The following is a 16507-nucleotide window of genomic DNA, read 5'->3' on the forward strand; positions in this document are numbered from 1 at the left end:
TCCTGTATAACTGGAATTCATTGATTACGAAGTAAGAGTTCACCATATAGCATTGAAGTATTGTAATGAAATTATGTTATATATTCTTTGTGACAATATGACGTATCGCAATTTCATTTTTTAAAGCTTTTCATCACAATTAATAAATTAAAAGTCTCACTGGAATTCATAATATTCTTTGTGACAATATGACGTATCGCAATTTCATTTTTTAAAGCTTTTCATCACAATTAATAAATTAAAAGTCTCACTGGAATTCATAATATTCTTTGTGACAATATGGCGTATCGCAATTTCATTTATTAAAGCTTTTCATCACAATTAATGAATTAAAAGTCTCACTGGAATTCATTGACAGTAATGGTTAGCAATAGCATTGAATTATTTTATTGACATGATAATAGTATCTGTGTTCCCGATTGCAATTTAAAACAATTGTTTATGATTTTATTCCGTTTTATCTCATATACCCAATGCTGTTGAAATACAATGGATTTCAGATCCAGGATTTTGATAAAAAGGGGGGGGGGGGGGGGTAGCCAACGTTTGGAGTGATACTTGTAAATTGTCTATGGATTTATTATTTATGTAGCTCCATAAGGGGATCGGGCCCATTTCCCCCCTTAATCCACCACTGGATTTTGCAATCGAGTATACCTCAGTTTTTAATCCCTGTTATCATGGTCTGCTGAACCGATAGCAATAGGATGTGGGTTTTAAAATCCATATACGTCTACACGATTTTTATGAGAAAGTTACTTATTGTAACTTTTACTAATTTATACATTAGTATTGATTTAAAATGCTGATTTAAAATCCCCACTTCTACCCAATATGTTATATTATTGGGGTAGTTCCATACTGTAACTTTTGATAATATCCATTGATGCTGATGTATTATTAAAATATCTTTTTTTTTCAGAATACTTCGCTTGGATGGGCTTTTACTTTGGGGGCTACCACCATGGTTGCTTTGATTGGTGCATTGTTCTTTGCAGCTGTCTGTCATTTCAGATCACTATGGAGAGAAATTGAAGGTAAAGTACTCTGGTGTAGGAGCCGGAGGAGGGGGCAAGGTGAGCAAAACTATGCCCCCCCCCACTTTTTGCAACAACAAAAAATGACAAATACAAATGTAGATAAAAGAGAACACTGACTGTGAGACTAGACATTTTAATACCCCGCTACGTAGCGGAGGGGGCATTAAGTGTTACCCTTGTCCGTCCCGTCCGTACGTCCCCATAATTGGTTTCCGTTCTCTAACTTTAGTTTGCCTCAACCAAATGGTATAAAACTTATATAGACAATGCTTATTACCACAAAACACAGATCAAGTTCAAAATTGGGTGGCGTCACTTTTACCGTTTATGCCCTTTATAAACATAAAAAATTGCTGAATTTTTCGTTTCCGTTCTCTAACTTTAGTTTGCCTCAACCAAATGTTATGAAACTTATACACAATGCTAATTACTACAAAACACAGATCAAGTTTGAAATTGGGTGGCGTCACTTTAACCGTTCTTTGGTTATGCCCCTTTATAAATGGAAAAATTGCTAAATCTGTCGTTTCCGTTCTCTAACTTTAGTTTGCCTCAACCAAATGTTATGAAACTTATACACAATGCTTATAATCACAAAACGGTCTTAACTACGTGAATCCTGCATCTGTATGTGGAAGTTGAGTCATGCATATTTACAAGCGGGGGCATTTGTGGCCCATAGACACATTCTCCATTTATTTTTAATCACGTTTTACTTGTCACTTTTAGTGATTGTCCCCTCCCACTTTTCGGGCAAAGCCGACGTTACTGTGGTATTGTTAAGTTCTATGCCGTATGAAGAATGTTGGTATACGTCATTGAGACATCAACCCAACAACTCACAAGAAATAGAGACGTTTAGAGAGATCTACATGTGGTTTTCAATAACGGACACAATCCATTTACCTTATTCAAAGCTTTATATTCTCGAAGTAGTGATTAAATCTTTCAGAATACAAAATATATATCTGTTTTTTTTTCACAACGTATTCTTTAAAGTGGAAGAGAAAAAAATATATAAACAAGTTAACAATAAAAAGGTTCTCTCCGACTGGAGACAAGAATAGTTAATCTAACCTGCATGGTTAACAGAAAAAAAATCTTACTTAAAGGACATAATTATGTATATCATATTTGTTTTTCGTTAATTGTTTTGTACATTAATTACATAAATAAGGCCGTAGGTTTTTCTCATTTGAATTGTTTTACATTTGTCATTTCGGGACATTTTAGAGCTTCCTATGCAGGATGGCTCATTGTTGAAGACCGTACAGTTGCTAACCTTCTAAGTCATGTGGTCTCTGGAAAAGAATGTCTCGTTGGCAATCATACCAAATCTTCTTATGTTTAAATTGACACAAAACAAGGGGCAAGCATCGAAAAAACAATTTCATATTAAAAACTGACAAAGAAAATTTAAAAAAGAAAAAAAAACAAGCGCCCTACAAAAGAGGTTCTCTTTCAATCTCTCCAAAACAAATGTACGTTTTAAAAATCATTTTGCAATTGCTTTAGATTGCAATATGGAACGATACATATATGACAAAATAGGGAGATGTGGTTTGATTGCTAATGAGACAACTATCCACCAGAGACCGGATGACGTGAATATAAGCAACTCCATGTGTATATGTCACTGTACGGCATAAAATAAGGAGCTAAATTAATACCGCACATATTAAAGTCAGAAATATGAAGTACATGTACATTATATATGTAAAACGGTGAGAAAAAGACTGAGAAAGTGCATATTTGTCGTCTTAATAATATTGAATGTATTATGTTTATATACATAAAAAATGAGACTTAAAAACTGAACAGAGTTAAAAGCGTCGTTTCTTATATTATAATAACTGTTCATACATTACTTCTTTCATAGATACAGTGATAGGCGAATTTAATGAATATAAGAAGGAAGATGCCGAGTTCCTGAATGTCATAATAGGAGATGTTCAAATGTTGGAGAGATATTTCGGTAACTAAGTTTCTTCGATTGTTTGAACTAACTAACACATCCCAATTATTGCAATTTATCGATTGATTGATTGGTTGATTGTCGGTGTTAGACGCCACTTTCAACACTCTTGACTATATCATGACGGGCAATTTTTACTGCTGGAGGAAGCCGGTGTACCCAGAGAGAACAAATCTTCAGAAGGCAAACTAGTAATCCTAGTCAATTGATATCAGAGTCGAACGCACCGAGCAGGGTTTCGAAATTATAATGGTACTTTATGAAAAGACTGTATCATACAAACAAACAACCTTTTGATCGCATGCTTATTTTTTCCCGCGGGTCTGTCGATACTCATTTGAACTATGCTGGAAAATCTAAAATACGAGTTAGCCACGCAAGAGTCTTGATAATTACGATATGGTTTTGTTGCATGATAATTTTACTAATGCATGTATACTATTTTGCTATCCTGTAATTCAAAGTTAGTACTGGAAATTTAATTTAATTGTTTAAAGGAATGTCACATTATTATTTTGTTCGTTTACCAATGTTAATGTATATAACGCAAATAAAAAAACATACTTTATAAACACTCTTATTTTGGGCTAACTTAAAGATACATAACATGATGCAACACAAAGAATGTTTCCTTCAACCGATCCCTAATTGGCACTTATAATTGCATTTAAGTGTAAGTTTTTATGTGTATTTAATTGTTTAAGTATCCTCTCTAGTATTACACAAAAAAGAAGTTTTATTTTACTTTTCGTTTCAGGAAAATAATATAGTGACATCTGTGAAAAGAATATGCGGCAATGACAAGATTATGAACTTTTCTTTTTAAATTGTTGAAGCGATGTTTAAAAAAATAAATGAATGATATATATCTTAAATTTGTAAATTCTTCTTCAATTGTATTGATTGATTGATAATTTGGTGTTTTTAACTCCACTTCCAGCACACTTGGCTAAATCATGAGATAGGCGTTCAGTTTTTTTTAGTTGAGTTAGGCGGAGTACTCGGGGAGAACCATCGACCTTCGGTAGGACAGCTGGCTATTATATTGCCGAACGCACCTTTCCGAAATAGGGTGCCAAATTGACAACCTCGGTAGTGACATGCTAATGATTACAAAATATGAGAGAATTAGACCACTCAGCCAACGAACCCCCCGTAAATTGAAAGAGATGAAGGTTCAATAAGATAACTCTTACCATTAGTTACATAACAGTACACCACATCAACTTTCATTTATGTTGGATATACGTCAATCAGACTGCACAAAATAAAATAAAAGAAGAATGTGTCTGAGGACACGAATGCTCCCGCTCAAGCTTTGTAATTTTTAAAAGTTAAAAAGGGGCATAACTCTAGAACGGTAAGTGACTCACTGCCCAAATTCGAACTCTGTCTGCTAAGTTTAGTTCTAAGCATTGTGTATGAGTTTCATAAAATTTGGAGGAGGAAAACTAAAGTTAGAGTGCGGAAAGGAAAATGGCACGGACGGACAGAGAGAAGGGCGGACGGAACGACGGTCAAGGATAACACTTAATAAACGACACAAATAACCGCAAAATTCATAATTCGAAAACATTTCGACATTGGACGACAAGTCATTAAAGTATATTGCATTTCTCTTTTATTCATATCGCAATAGTCGGGTCCTCCACCATGATGTCAGATTTACGTGTACTCTTTAGATTCGTTTATAGGTAAATGCAACATTTTTATTGTTTAAGACAGTATTGATGTTCTTTGTTGAAACTATATCTATTGATGATTTAGTTCAACTTGAAAATGAATTCCTCCGAGATTGGTCTGATCGCCTATTGCAGGACTTGCTCGGGTCGTGGGACTTCAGAGCTCAGTCCATATAACACCATGGCTTCTGGCTGTACAGAAAATGATAAGGATTTTTACGCATGTGGTGTATATTCAGAGGTATTCTAAATATCCCTAAAATGAAAATCGACCACTGACGTTTTTCATATTTTATTTATAAAAAACAAAAGTTGATGATTATAAAACAATACATGATGATAATCCCTTGTACCAATACAAACACATTTTAGTTGCTGCTAATAAGTTATGGCTGTTTGTCGTCTATAAATCCTGTAATAGAAATAGGTACAAGGAATATAATCATTTCTGATCAGTATAGAAGATGCATATCACTAATTTTATCCGTGTTAATATGATTTAATCCTGAGATTATGATACAATCACCGATTTTTTAACGCAACATTCGATATAAGACCTAAACATTGCTGTGTGATTGAACTTTATTGGTTAGGGCTAGTATCACAGCGTTTTGGTTGTATTGTATCAGTGTCCGTTTGAAAATTTCATACAAAATGTGACCGTGTTGTCGGTCAAATTTATAATGAAGAGTCTGCTGTGGATATTATTGTGAAGGTCTCAGACCTGACTACAAGGGGAAAAGCGGTTATAATAGTACTCTTTAATTGTTTTTCGTCCTCAATGGAAAATTGGAACATCATTTACAAGAATGCTTTACGACATTGGCGGTTAGATGTATGCTTTCAATTGTTTTTACAAACCGAGTTGACCACAAGGAAAATAAAGATCATATAAGTATTCTATATTAGCGTTTCCATGAAATAGTTACAGCATTGACGGTTAATTGTATGCTTTAATGTTTGTTTTTTTTTTGCAAACTAACTAAATTGATTAAGAAACAAATATATTCTATGTATACATGCATTAACATCCTACCAAGGACTACTTAACTGATCTCATTGATCATGTCAAATCAAGTTTGTTATCATTATTGCTATCTCTTTTGGGTCATTCTATCTTTTTATTATATCATCTGTATGTCCACAGGGTCTTTTTAAAATAAAGTTAATATTTGCAGATATATCACAGATAGCGCTATTTTCCTCAAATACATTTAACTTCACTTATAAAGCAGAAAATGGTAAAGTTTTTTTAGTAGTAGATTACTTACACAAAGAATTTACTAGCATGTACTAGTAGTATTGCTCATTGTTGAAGGTCATACGCTGACTTATAGTTAATAGCGTCTATGTCATTTGGTCTCTGGTGGAGAAATGTCTCATTGGCAATTATACCACATCTTCTTATTTTTATAGTAGTTAATTACTTACAGAATCGTTTACGGGTGTGGATAGCAACAATAGTCACCCGTACTCATGCGTGCAGGTTCGAAGTCATAGCTTGCACAGTGAACTTTGTAACATGTATCAGTAGTAGATTACTTACAGAATCGTTTACCGGTGTGGATAGCAACAATAGCCACCCGTCCTCATGCGTGCAGGTTCGGATTCATAGCTTGCACAGTGAACTTAGTAATATGTATTAGTACTTAATTACTTACAGAATCGTTTACGGGTGTGGATAGCAACAATAGCCACCCGTTCTCATGCATGCTGGTTCGAATTCATAGCTTGCACAGTGGGTATTTAGTACGTTCATTTGCCCCCATAAGTCCAGTTGTGGTGGTTGTCTTGGATGTGCTCTCCCTAGAGGGTTAGGCCCACGTCTTCTACCACGTGGTGCAGCTGCTGGTGGAGGTCGTGTTGGTGCTGCTCCTGCTGCTGCCTCGGCTGCCTCGGCGGCTTCTCCCGCCGGAGTACCCTGGGCTGCTACTCTGTTTACATCAATGCAGAAACCACGTTCGGCAACGCATCCTCTCATCATGTCTACAAACAAAGTACAAAATATATGAGGAAATGGTTGATTGATGATCGAATTGTGGTTGCTTTACGCCCAGTTGCAAATATTTCATGCATGTTCAGGACGAGAACAAATCAGCATTAAATGCAAGAGGTAGGTCCTGTAATAGAAGCCGTACGGGATAAAGGTCGAGGAAATTTGGACTGCCATTGGAAAATGAGGGTATTTTTGATAGGGACAGACATTTTGCCTTACAACGTGTCACCTATGGACTCCTCAAAGAGTTGTTGTAAGAGTTTAACATGCAGAGAGCGTGGCACTTTATTTCTTGACCTCGATGCATCGGATTTAACTGAACTTGGTTGCATACTTGTACATCCCGCACAGCCAAACAGAAACCCCACTTGTGTTTTCTGTCGGTCGGAAGTAGACCAAAGTGACCATATTTCTATTCCCCAGTCATCCTTGTGGAGTATAAGAAAGTGCAGGAAGAGGTAGTAAAACTGTCATAAATCCATCATTAGAAACTCATTTTTTCATCAAATATCGCGTACAAAGAGCAATATCATACCGTTTTGGAACCCATTGTAACAATTAATATGAATGCGTACTTAAAGTGACCGAATTTTTTTAACAATAATCTTATATTGTTTGTCAATATTCCAGCTAAAAATAACCAAAATTATAGTAATCAAAAGGTTAAAACAAGTATACAAATTATTTCTATTCCTAAACGATTCCTAGATTTTAAAGATAAAATACGTGCCATGAAATCGAAATTGCACGAAATATTACTTTTCAACTATATTTAGTAAATTACTAAATAACAACAACAGAAGCTGTGCTGTTGCAGTGTAAAATTGGGTTCATGTAAACAATGATTGAGGGGTTGACACGGAGTGCTCATTTCCCAAATCTCGCTTTAATATTTTGTGTTTTTTTTATTTCCTAATTTGTTACTCCCTATGTCTTACTGTTTCCCATTTTTCGCCCCTTTTATCTTACATCCCTCGTTTTATCCTCTGTATCTCACACTAATGTTAAAATCGTTTAATCTCACATCCCCACATGTGTATCCCCTACATCCCACATTCAAATAGCGTTCCATCCCCATCATAATTATAGACATCAACTATATGATATTAAATATTATCTGGCAAGAAACAATTTGATTAAAGTTTCTAATATCTAAGAAGGAAAAGAATTCGTTTTCCTTTTTTGTTAATGCTATAATTGTCAAAATATCTTTGAACTTCTATGAGCTTAGTATAGATGAATATATCCTGATTTTTTTTCTTTTAATTGCCATTTCGTCACTGTAGATACACATCATATCGTATACATGGTAAGCATAAAAATAATATTACAGCATAAAACTGTCAAAGACGGAAGAATAAACTTTACATTTATTAGTGCCCAGGGGCCAAAACATATGGTCATTTATAGTGGATAAAAAAAGAATAAAAGGTAAAAAGTATTATATATATATTATATATCAACATAAATATTGCGAGTTGGTTACAAGAGTAAAATACAAAAATAAAGACTTTGTCAACAGTTTAGCCACCAAATATAAAAACAATACAATTAACATGACTTAAAGATAAAAAGTAAATACAAGCTCATTATTACAGAAAATAGAGACCCAATGTTTAACCGCTTGAAGGTCTTCATCAAGGGTCGCTGACAAAAAGATAGGTTGATTGATTTAATTGTTTGGAGTTTAACGTCACTTTGACGGCCATGATTCTTAGTCAGTACGAAACAAAACGATTCTTTTATCATTTCGACATATTCAGGGGGCGTAGAGCGCGTACGTCCCCTTTTATTGGAAAATATATCATTTTGTAGCACAAAATTGTCAACAACAACAAATTGGCTTGCTACGCTCGTCGGAAGTTCTTCCGTCATGTTTATTGCATATCGCCCCCTTCTAAAAATCATGCGCAACGTAATTTACGAAGACAGAAGTTGAATTTCTGAATAGTTTGTTTATGACAATCTCTTCCTTTTTATTTCATGATTAGTATTCATACATATGAAAAGCCTAAAACTGAAATCTTAAATAATCCGATGAATAAAATTGAGAATGGAAATGGGGAATGTGTCAAAGAGACAACAACCCGACCAAAGAGTAAAAATAAAAACAGCCGAAGGCCACCAATGGGTCTTCAACACAACGAGAAAATCCCGCACCCGGAGGCGGACTCCAGATGGCTATTTTATTTACACCAACGTATTTATGAAGGATCTGCGTGTATTCTAAACGCAGAGTGTCGGAAGAAATCATTTTCAACAGTTTGGACCCAGAAGATGCAACTAAATGGGTGAAAACTCTCTCCATTCATCTGTGTTTTTGTTAATTACGTTAAATTATCCGGCGGAAATGATACTGAAGATATTCCCCTATTTAAGGTATCAAACCCTCATAACTTTCTTTCAAGAGTGTTTGGTCCGATCGCGCGTCAGGTCTCGTGCGCTTATTTTTGAATAAAAAGTGAAAATCTAAATTTTACTCAAAAGACAATGACAAAATTCTCAGTTTGTGTTTTTATTTCATTTATACCCAAAAGTCTCAAAAAGAGTTAATAATTAATAAACTCTTTAGTTATGTGTTTTACTATTTCGTTAATAGTTAACTTTAGAAAGAAAACTGGTTTCACATTTAAAAAATACGTATGTTTCCACTAAAAAGAAAAAAGATGAATTGTAATTTATCAAAAAACAATTAGCAAAAAGTACCTGGATTAATTAATAACAATATCCGCACTATTATTACCTTCTGTTGTAGACTGGAGTTACTGTCGAGATAACAAAACAAACAAAAAAAAAAGAAAAAAAAAGCTTTTTATAAGAAGTCAGATTCGGAGACAGAAAACAATTTTCCAATCCCGCAGTTTCTACGAATTTTATCAAATTTTTACCGTTTTCAGAATACAAATAAACAAGCTTCAGTTTACAGATTAGAACACGTTAAATACAACTCACCTTGAAATTCACCCATCTGGGCTGCACTTAGTGCAGCGAAAAGCACTATTGCTAGAATAGTGCATGGTACCGTCCGCATCGTGCAACGGTCCAAAATGTGAACCAGCTCAGTCGCTGTCTACTTGTCTTAATACGCAACTAGATTGACAACTACAATAAATATAGTAATAAAAACACTCCCTACATAGTTTTTACAGCAGTAGCAATCATTCTTGTCATATTATGACGAGTTGGTATTTACAAAATAGGACAATAAACCATGTAATGGCTAAGAAAGTGGAGACTCAAGTTTTCTGACACACACATATAACTATATAAGTGTTATTTCATCTCGTTTTTTAGCATGTTGTCACGGTATAAGAAAAGACTTTAATGTCTATAAATAGAAATCTAAAAGCAAGACCATACAAAGTATTATTCGTCTGAATGCTTGACATAATGGCATGTCGGAGCCTTTTCATAGCTAATTATACGGTAATGGTTTTGCTCATTGTTGAAGGGCGTCGTCCGATGACCTATAGATGCTTTTAACATCCACGTCATTGGGTCTCTGGTGCTTTGAATAGATTTCTTATTGGCAACCACACCACATCTCCTTAATCAATCTAATTAAAATATAGTATAACGAAATCATAGTTCTATATTTTATTTAGATTGCTCCTTAATGTGATATAAATCTGATAAACACACTTCCATATATCTATTTCTTTTATAAGTACATAAAGTTAATATACACTGCTGGACATAAGGAAGGAAGGAAAAAAAAAATACTCAAGAGTACTTTTAATGTATTTTTTGTTATTAATGCTATTTTCATTGTCTATTATAATATCTGTCACGTTATATACTGTACAATGTCTCATGTTTGTTGCTTATACTATCATAATTGTTAATTGTAAATGCCCCCTGTGGGACCATGATTGGGATAATAAATATTTGATTTGATTTGATTTTGATTTATATGGAAGAAGTCGACAGAAGAACGTGGTCCTATATCTTCCATATCTGATGTTTGACATATCAGCTCAGAAGGTCTGATTCACGCTTTAACATAAAAGATGTCGAAAGTACTATAGTTCTTCTGTTTATGTACGCTAGACGGGCGTTTCGTCTACATAAGACTTACCACGGTGACGCTCGAATCAAAACAGTTTGAAGGCCAATTCTGATACTAAGTCGAAGAGCATGAAAACCGATGATTTTTTTTAACCATGATAAATAAGTTTATAACTGACTTTACTCTTAAACCCTTGGTACTATGCACAAGGGTGTTTCCTGTCTCCCTACTTGTATGATATATCTTTAGTCTTCATGACTTCCATAACACATTTTTAAGTTTTAGATACGTATATTGTTATAGAGTCGAGACACTTTTGGTTAAGTGGAAAGAGAAAAGAAAATGTGCATATTTTTTTAGCCTTAGCAAAGACGTGACTTATACCAGAGATATTGTATTATATGTTTCTGTTAATACCAATTTTGAAGCCGCCTTGTATGGTCCTTATAACAACGACCTTTCGCATTAAAATCCGTTACATAAAACTAAGATTATTATTTTATACAGACAAAAGAATAGTTTACTATACCATAGGCGAGGAGTTTGAATACTCCTGTTTACCAAAGAAATTTTGTCACCAACTGTTATGTGATATTTTAAAGATTTAAAGACTAGGTACTTACTTTGCAAATCAATTCACTGGTAATCAATAACATCAAATATGTTTGTTGAAGGCCGACATATAGTTGTTAAATTCTGTGTCATTTTGGTCTCTTGTGGAGAGTTGTCTCATTGGAAATCATACCACATCTTCTTTTTTATATTGAAAGGAGCATTACGTTTTATTTTTTTATTTCAACATACTGGGTTTTTATAAAGAGGGGTCTAGATGGGTTTTACAGAACAAATAGTGAAAAATTGGGCAAAAACTTAAATTAAGAATAGAGAAAAATGGGTCCAAAAATGAAGAATTTGGAATAAAGGGGTGCTATAATATAAAGAATAGAGATCAAATATTGGGTTAAAAATACATTGAGCAGAGAATATGACCTAAATACTGAAGAATACAGAAATGAAAGACTCCAACCAGTCCCTCATTAAGAAGACAAATAGTATGTGTCTGGAGGTAACTGCATTATGTCGTACATTTTTGTATTATGCGTGATTGAATAAAAGGTTAGGTGGCGGTGATCGAGTGGTCGGATAACTGGTCCTTGGCCAGTACACTACTAGAATGCCATATATTTTGAATATTACTACACTATTGGATACTTAGTACTGTAAATTCAGAAATTATTGCGTGCATTTATTATTGCGATTTTTCAAAAATGGATGAGAATGCGATTTTAATTATTGCGATTTCAGAAAAATCTACATACAGATCTATGTTTTAATTATCAAAATGCGAGTTCTTATTATTGCGATACTCGCCTAGTCGCATTATTCGCATTAATAAAAACCTCGCAATAATTTCTGAATTTACAGTATATAAATGATATTTAACGGACATGTCCTCACGGAATAATATTTATAACACAAGGACATCAAAACAAATGACGCATCAGGGGCGTAGCTAGGCAATTTTGATGTGTACTCAATGCCGGAGAAGGAAGTCATACGGCAAGGGGTCTGGGGGCCGCTCAAGGCCCCCAGAAGCTCTGGTGTAAATGGTGCAAAATCCTGCATTCTCGCAATTTCCGAGGACTTAAAATGACCTCACAGAAATCTTATTTTCAGGAGAAACAAGTCAACTTTGGAAAAAAAATAATTAGAGAAGAACAAAGAAACCATACTGTTGGCTTAAAAATTAATTTTTTTCTTATGTGTAGTGGGTTGGGCTTGATTAGGTATTAAGTACAATTAAAATATTTGGTGCCACCACCATATATTTTAAATGTTACCTAATCAGGCTGAACCCACTTTACATTAGAAAAAAATAAATTTCTAAGCCAACACCGTGCAACTTAAATGGTATTTTTTATATTGAGAAAATACATAAATAAATATAATTCGAATCACACATGTCACATATCTTTATGTTTTATTTTATGATTGAACAGGCAGTTTTTTTCAGCTTTTTTTTCTCTCAAAGTTAATTCTGAAAAATCAATGACCATTTCCTTTCCTTTTTTCTACTATAGATGTCCAAAACCGTGTCTGCTGAAATTTGTTTTTCACGGTATATGTTCAAAAGACCGAGTCCAGATAAACGATTCGTTTTCATTGTATTTCTCAAGTAGGTCTTCACTCTTCTCATGGTACTAAAAGACCGTTCTGCCGTTGCCGTCGAGACCGGCATACATGCAAATACGTTAAGTATCTGAAAGATTCCCGGGTATAAATCCTTGTTTATAACATTTAATGTTTCCTGCAAGTTGTTAGGGATGTCATCAAAATCTCCAGTCCATTTCGCTAACCATCTCCGAATTTCCGATCGAAATTCGTCTTTTGTAACATGGGCATCATCTACATATTCATTAAAGATTATGTCTCCAACAGCTAAAGTAAGTTGAGCAATGTTTTTTGGGATTAACTTTTGTGCGACATAACGTGGCTCTGCTGTCAGAAGTCTTGTATTCAACTCTGCTATCAAATGATCGACGAAAGGTAGATACATGTTCAGTTTCCAATATTCAGAAGGGGTTTGCGCTGGTGCGTTGGGCCTATTACGTTGGGCACCACGGTTTCTTGGCATTGACGGATCAGTATTGACGGTTGCGGCAAGTTCAACTGCAGAATCGTACAAGGAGTTCCAAACTTTTGGGTCGTTTCTTTCGTCATTTAGCTGCCTGACAACAACCTTGGATTCGTCAGCAGCAACAAAGAGGTCACATTCTTTTTTCTGTAAGAGGCATGACAATGCAACAAGTGCTGATAGAACATGTTCTGAAGCAACAAGGGTAATTATAAAGTCAAACTTTTCGATAGCAGCTTGATATGGACCTGCCTTCGAATCGCCATGTTGTAAAGATAACTCTCCCAAAGCTGCATGTGCTGTTGAAAAGGCAGATTTGAACGTAAAAAGGGCTTCTGATCTTGCGGCCCAGCGTGTTTCACACAGCGTTTTCAGCTTTTGGCGCCCTTCCATATTGTCTTTTGCAGTGTTGTCATTAGCAAGATGCTCCTTGAAAATACCAAGCTTCTTAGCGGAGTAGTCAAACATGAATGCTATTTCCTGAAGGGTATTCATCACGTTCCTGATTAACGGCTCCTTACAAGCGTGGATGATTGATAGATTAAGATTGTGCGCTTTACAATGAGTATAGACTGCTCCAGGTACCACTTCTTTAATTCTTGCCTGTACGCCTCTGTATTTTCCGGCCATATTGGCAGCACCGTCGTAGCCCTGACCACGCATTTTATTTACAATAACACCTTTAGCTCTAAGGTTCTCTAGAAAAGACTCTGTCAGAGACTCTCCTGTGGTTGCTTTACATTCTGCAAAACCTATAAACTCTTCTCGAATTCGTAATTCGCTCGGATCAGAAAAGCGCAGACATAGCGCCATCTGTTCTATCGTGGCAACATCTGTAGCCTCGTCTGCCATGAATCCAAAACATGGGGCTGCATTACAAGTTTTGACTATATCATCACTAATAATTTCCCCACATATCTCAATTATTTCATTTTGTATTTCTGGTGAAAGATAAGTTGTGTTATTAGTTGACTGAATATTCTCAAGCTTGCGCGATACCAAGTGTTCCCGTAGGAGGTCATTGTCCTTGCTTCTATACTGCAGTAGAGCCATAAAATTGCCCTTATCTTCTTCGTGTCCACGTAAGGCAATGTTTTGTTGACCACAAAATATGATTGTTTCTATGATTATTCCAAGAATTTGACGATTCCTGGTAACAATTTTATCATAATGGCTTGAGATCTGTCGAGTAACACTCTTAGTTTTTCCTTCTATAACACCGAGGAAGTCATCTGCAGCTGACAAAGAAGTTTCATGACTTTTCATTGTTATGTGACGCTGTATAAGTTTTGTTATGTTGCTCCAGTCGGTTACAGGAGTGACACCGAAAGTCTTCTCCTTAGACGTTCCACTTTTTGGACCAAAGAACCTACACGGTGCACAGTAGACACTATCCTTGGTTTTTGAATATTTCATCCACGTGTGTTCCAGAAACCATTTAGCCTTTGCTCTTCTAGTAGAATTCGAAATCACTCTGCAAAAAATATCAATCTTCTCTATTTTTTACGCAAATTTTATTTCAAAAGGCACAGTCTTCCAAAGGAAATAGTTAAGACTCAGTCAATGACAGAGTTTAAACTATATCTGTTCGACTCAATGTGTGACAATTATAACATTATAAATCCAACTATCTGCCATTTTCAGAAATATTCGAAACAAGAAAATTGCCCAAAGTACACTGATGCACACTCGCACTATCACTTACCATGTTAAGTGAACCATGAAATGGGATAAAACCCCTTATTTAGCATACAATTTAGATAGACCCTCTTATAAGGCACATGTACTAAGTTTCAAGATTATGTCACTACAACGTCATCATAAACTACCTTGAGTGACCAAAAACTTTTACCTATTCGGCGACGGACGGACGAACAGACAGACGGACGGACAGACGGATGCACAGACAAGAAAGCATAATGCCCATCTATTATCGTAGATAGGGCATAACAAATCAAAATTGTCGGACATGCACATATCCGTTATGTGTATAAACATCTTGCAAAATATAAAAGCTGTAGCTCTTAAACTATATTAGGTGTTATAGCCGGACAAACCATGCTCATGAACAATGAAATCGGGGTTAGAACGTAATTTGACATACAATTTAAAAAGATCACATCATAAGGAATATGTGTCCTTAGTTTCGAATTGACGTGACTTCAACTTCATCAAAAACTGCTTTGACCAAAAACTTTAACATGAAACGGAACGGACAGACAGAATAAATCAGTATGCCTCTCGATTTTTTTCTTCTCGCGAGGCTCAGTGCATGCAAATGTAAAGTGTTATGTTTATCTCTATTAATTATTTACTTGTAATTTAATCTTCTACTCTTTCTGGTTTAAAAATTCTGTTAACCAAGTAAAAAGCTTTTGATGCTAAAAAAGTAGAAGAGTTCTCTTTTTTTTCATCAAAAAGGTGCATTTCCCGTAGAAAATTTGTCAAATGAAACTTCCTATTGTCCGATTGACGACTAAGTCACTTTATTCTGTTTACTTCAACAATGTTAAATCAAATTTAAGATAAAATTCTAAAAAGTTGCTAGTTAGTTAAGGTTAATAAACTGCTTCGCTGAGCGCAGCTGGATACGCCCGCAGAGGTCCAACCCTGAACAGTTGGGGCAAAAATGGACACAATATTCAAGCTTGATACAGGTCTGAATTTGGATTGTAATTAAATATTTGACATATTATAGGTTTCTGAATAAATGTAGTCAAAGAACTTGAAATTGGTTATATGAATTGAATTTATATTCAATTAAAGATTTCTTGCTGTTGTGCAATACACTGTGCTGTTGCGCAATACTTAGTAAATCTGTTGTCCGACTATAAACAAATAAAGTTCAATTTCTTCTCAATGTCATATTTGAAATTTATGAAAATCAATAGGGAGATTACATCAATAGCTATAAATAATTCACCAAAGTTTCATGAGAACTGCTGAAAGCATTTTTGAGTTATTGTCGGAAAACTGGAAAATTCCCCCTTTTTTAATGAATAAAACCCCAAAACTCGGAAACGGTAAATCTGAAATTTATAAAAAACGAAAGGGAGCTCACGTCAATAGATATAAACAATTCACTAAAGTTTCATGCATATTGATTAAAGCTTTTTTTAGTTAATGTCCGACATGTTGACGACGGAAGGACGGACGGACAGACGGACGGA

The 16507-nt window shown here is 35.0% G+C and overlaps 2 long non-coding RNA genes across 2 annotated transcripts; one reads left to right on the forward strand and one right to left on the reverse strand.

Annotated features, from left to right (window-relative positions):
* Nucleotides 1-925: 925 nt before the first annotated feature.
* LOC127720323 (uncharacterized) lies at nt 926-3869 on the forward strand. Its single transcript, XR_007990697.1, has 3 exons — nt 926-1037; nt 2920-3015; nt 3773-3869. It is a non-coding gene; the product is annotated as an uncharacterized LOC127720323 (long non-coding RNA).
* Nucleotides 3870-4973: 1104 nt separating this feature from the next.
* Nucleotides 4974-6352, reverse strand: LOC127720320 (uncharacterized). Its single transcript, XR_007990694.1, has 2 exons — nt 6129-6352; nt 4974-5109 (listed from the first exon to the last, which is right to left on the reverse strand). It is a non-coding gene; the product is annotated as an uncharacterized LOC127720320 (long non-coding RNA).
* Between the last annotated feature and the right edge of the window lie 10155 nt (nt 6353-16507).

The sequence above is a fragment of the Mytilus californianus genome, unplaced genomic scaffold (assembly GCF_021869535.1).
Source record: "Mytilus californianus isolate M0D057914Y unplaced genomic scaffold, xbMytCali1.0.p SCAF_11, whole genome shotgun sequence".
Classification (NCBI taxonomy): Eukaryota; Metazoa; Mollusca; class Bivalvia; order Mytilida; family Mytilidae; genus Mytilus; species Mytilus californianus.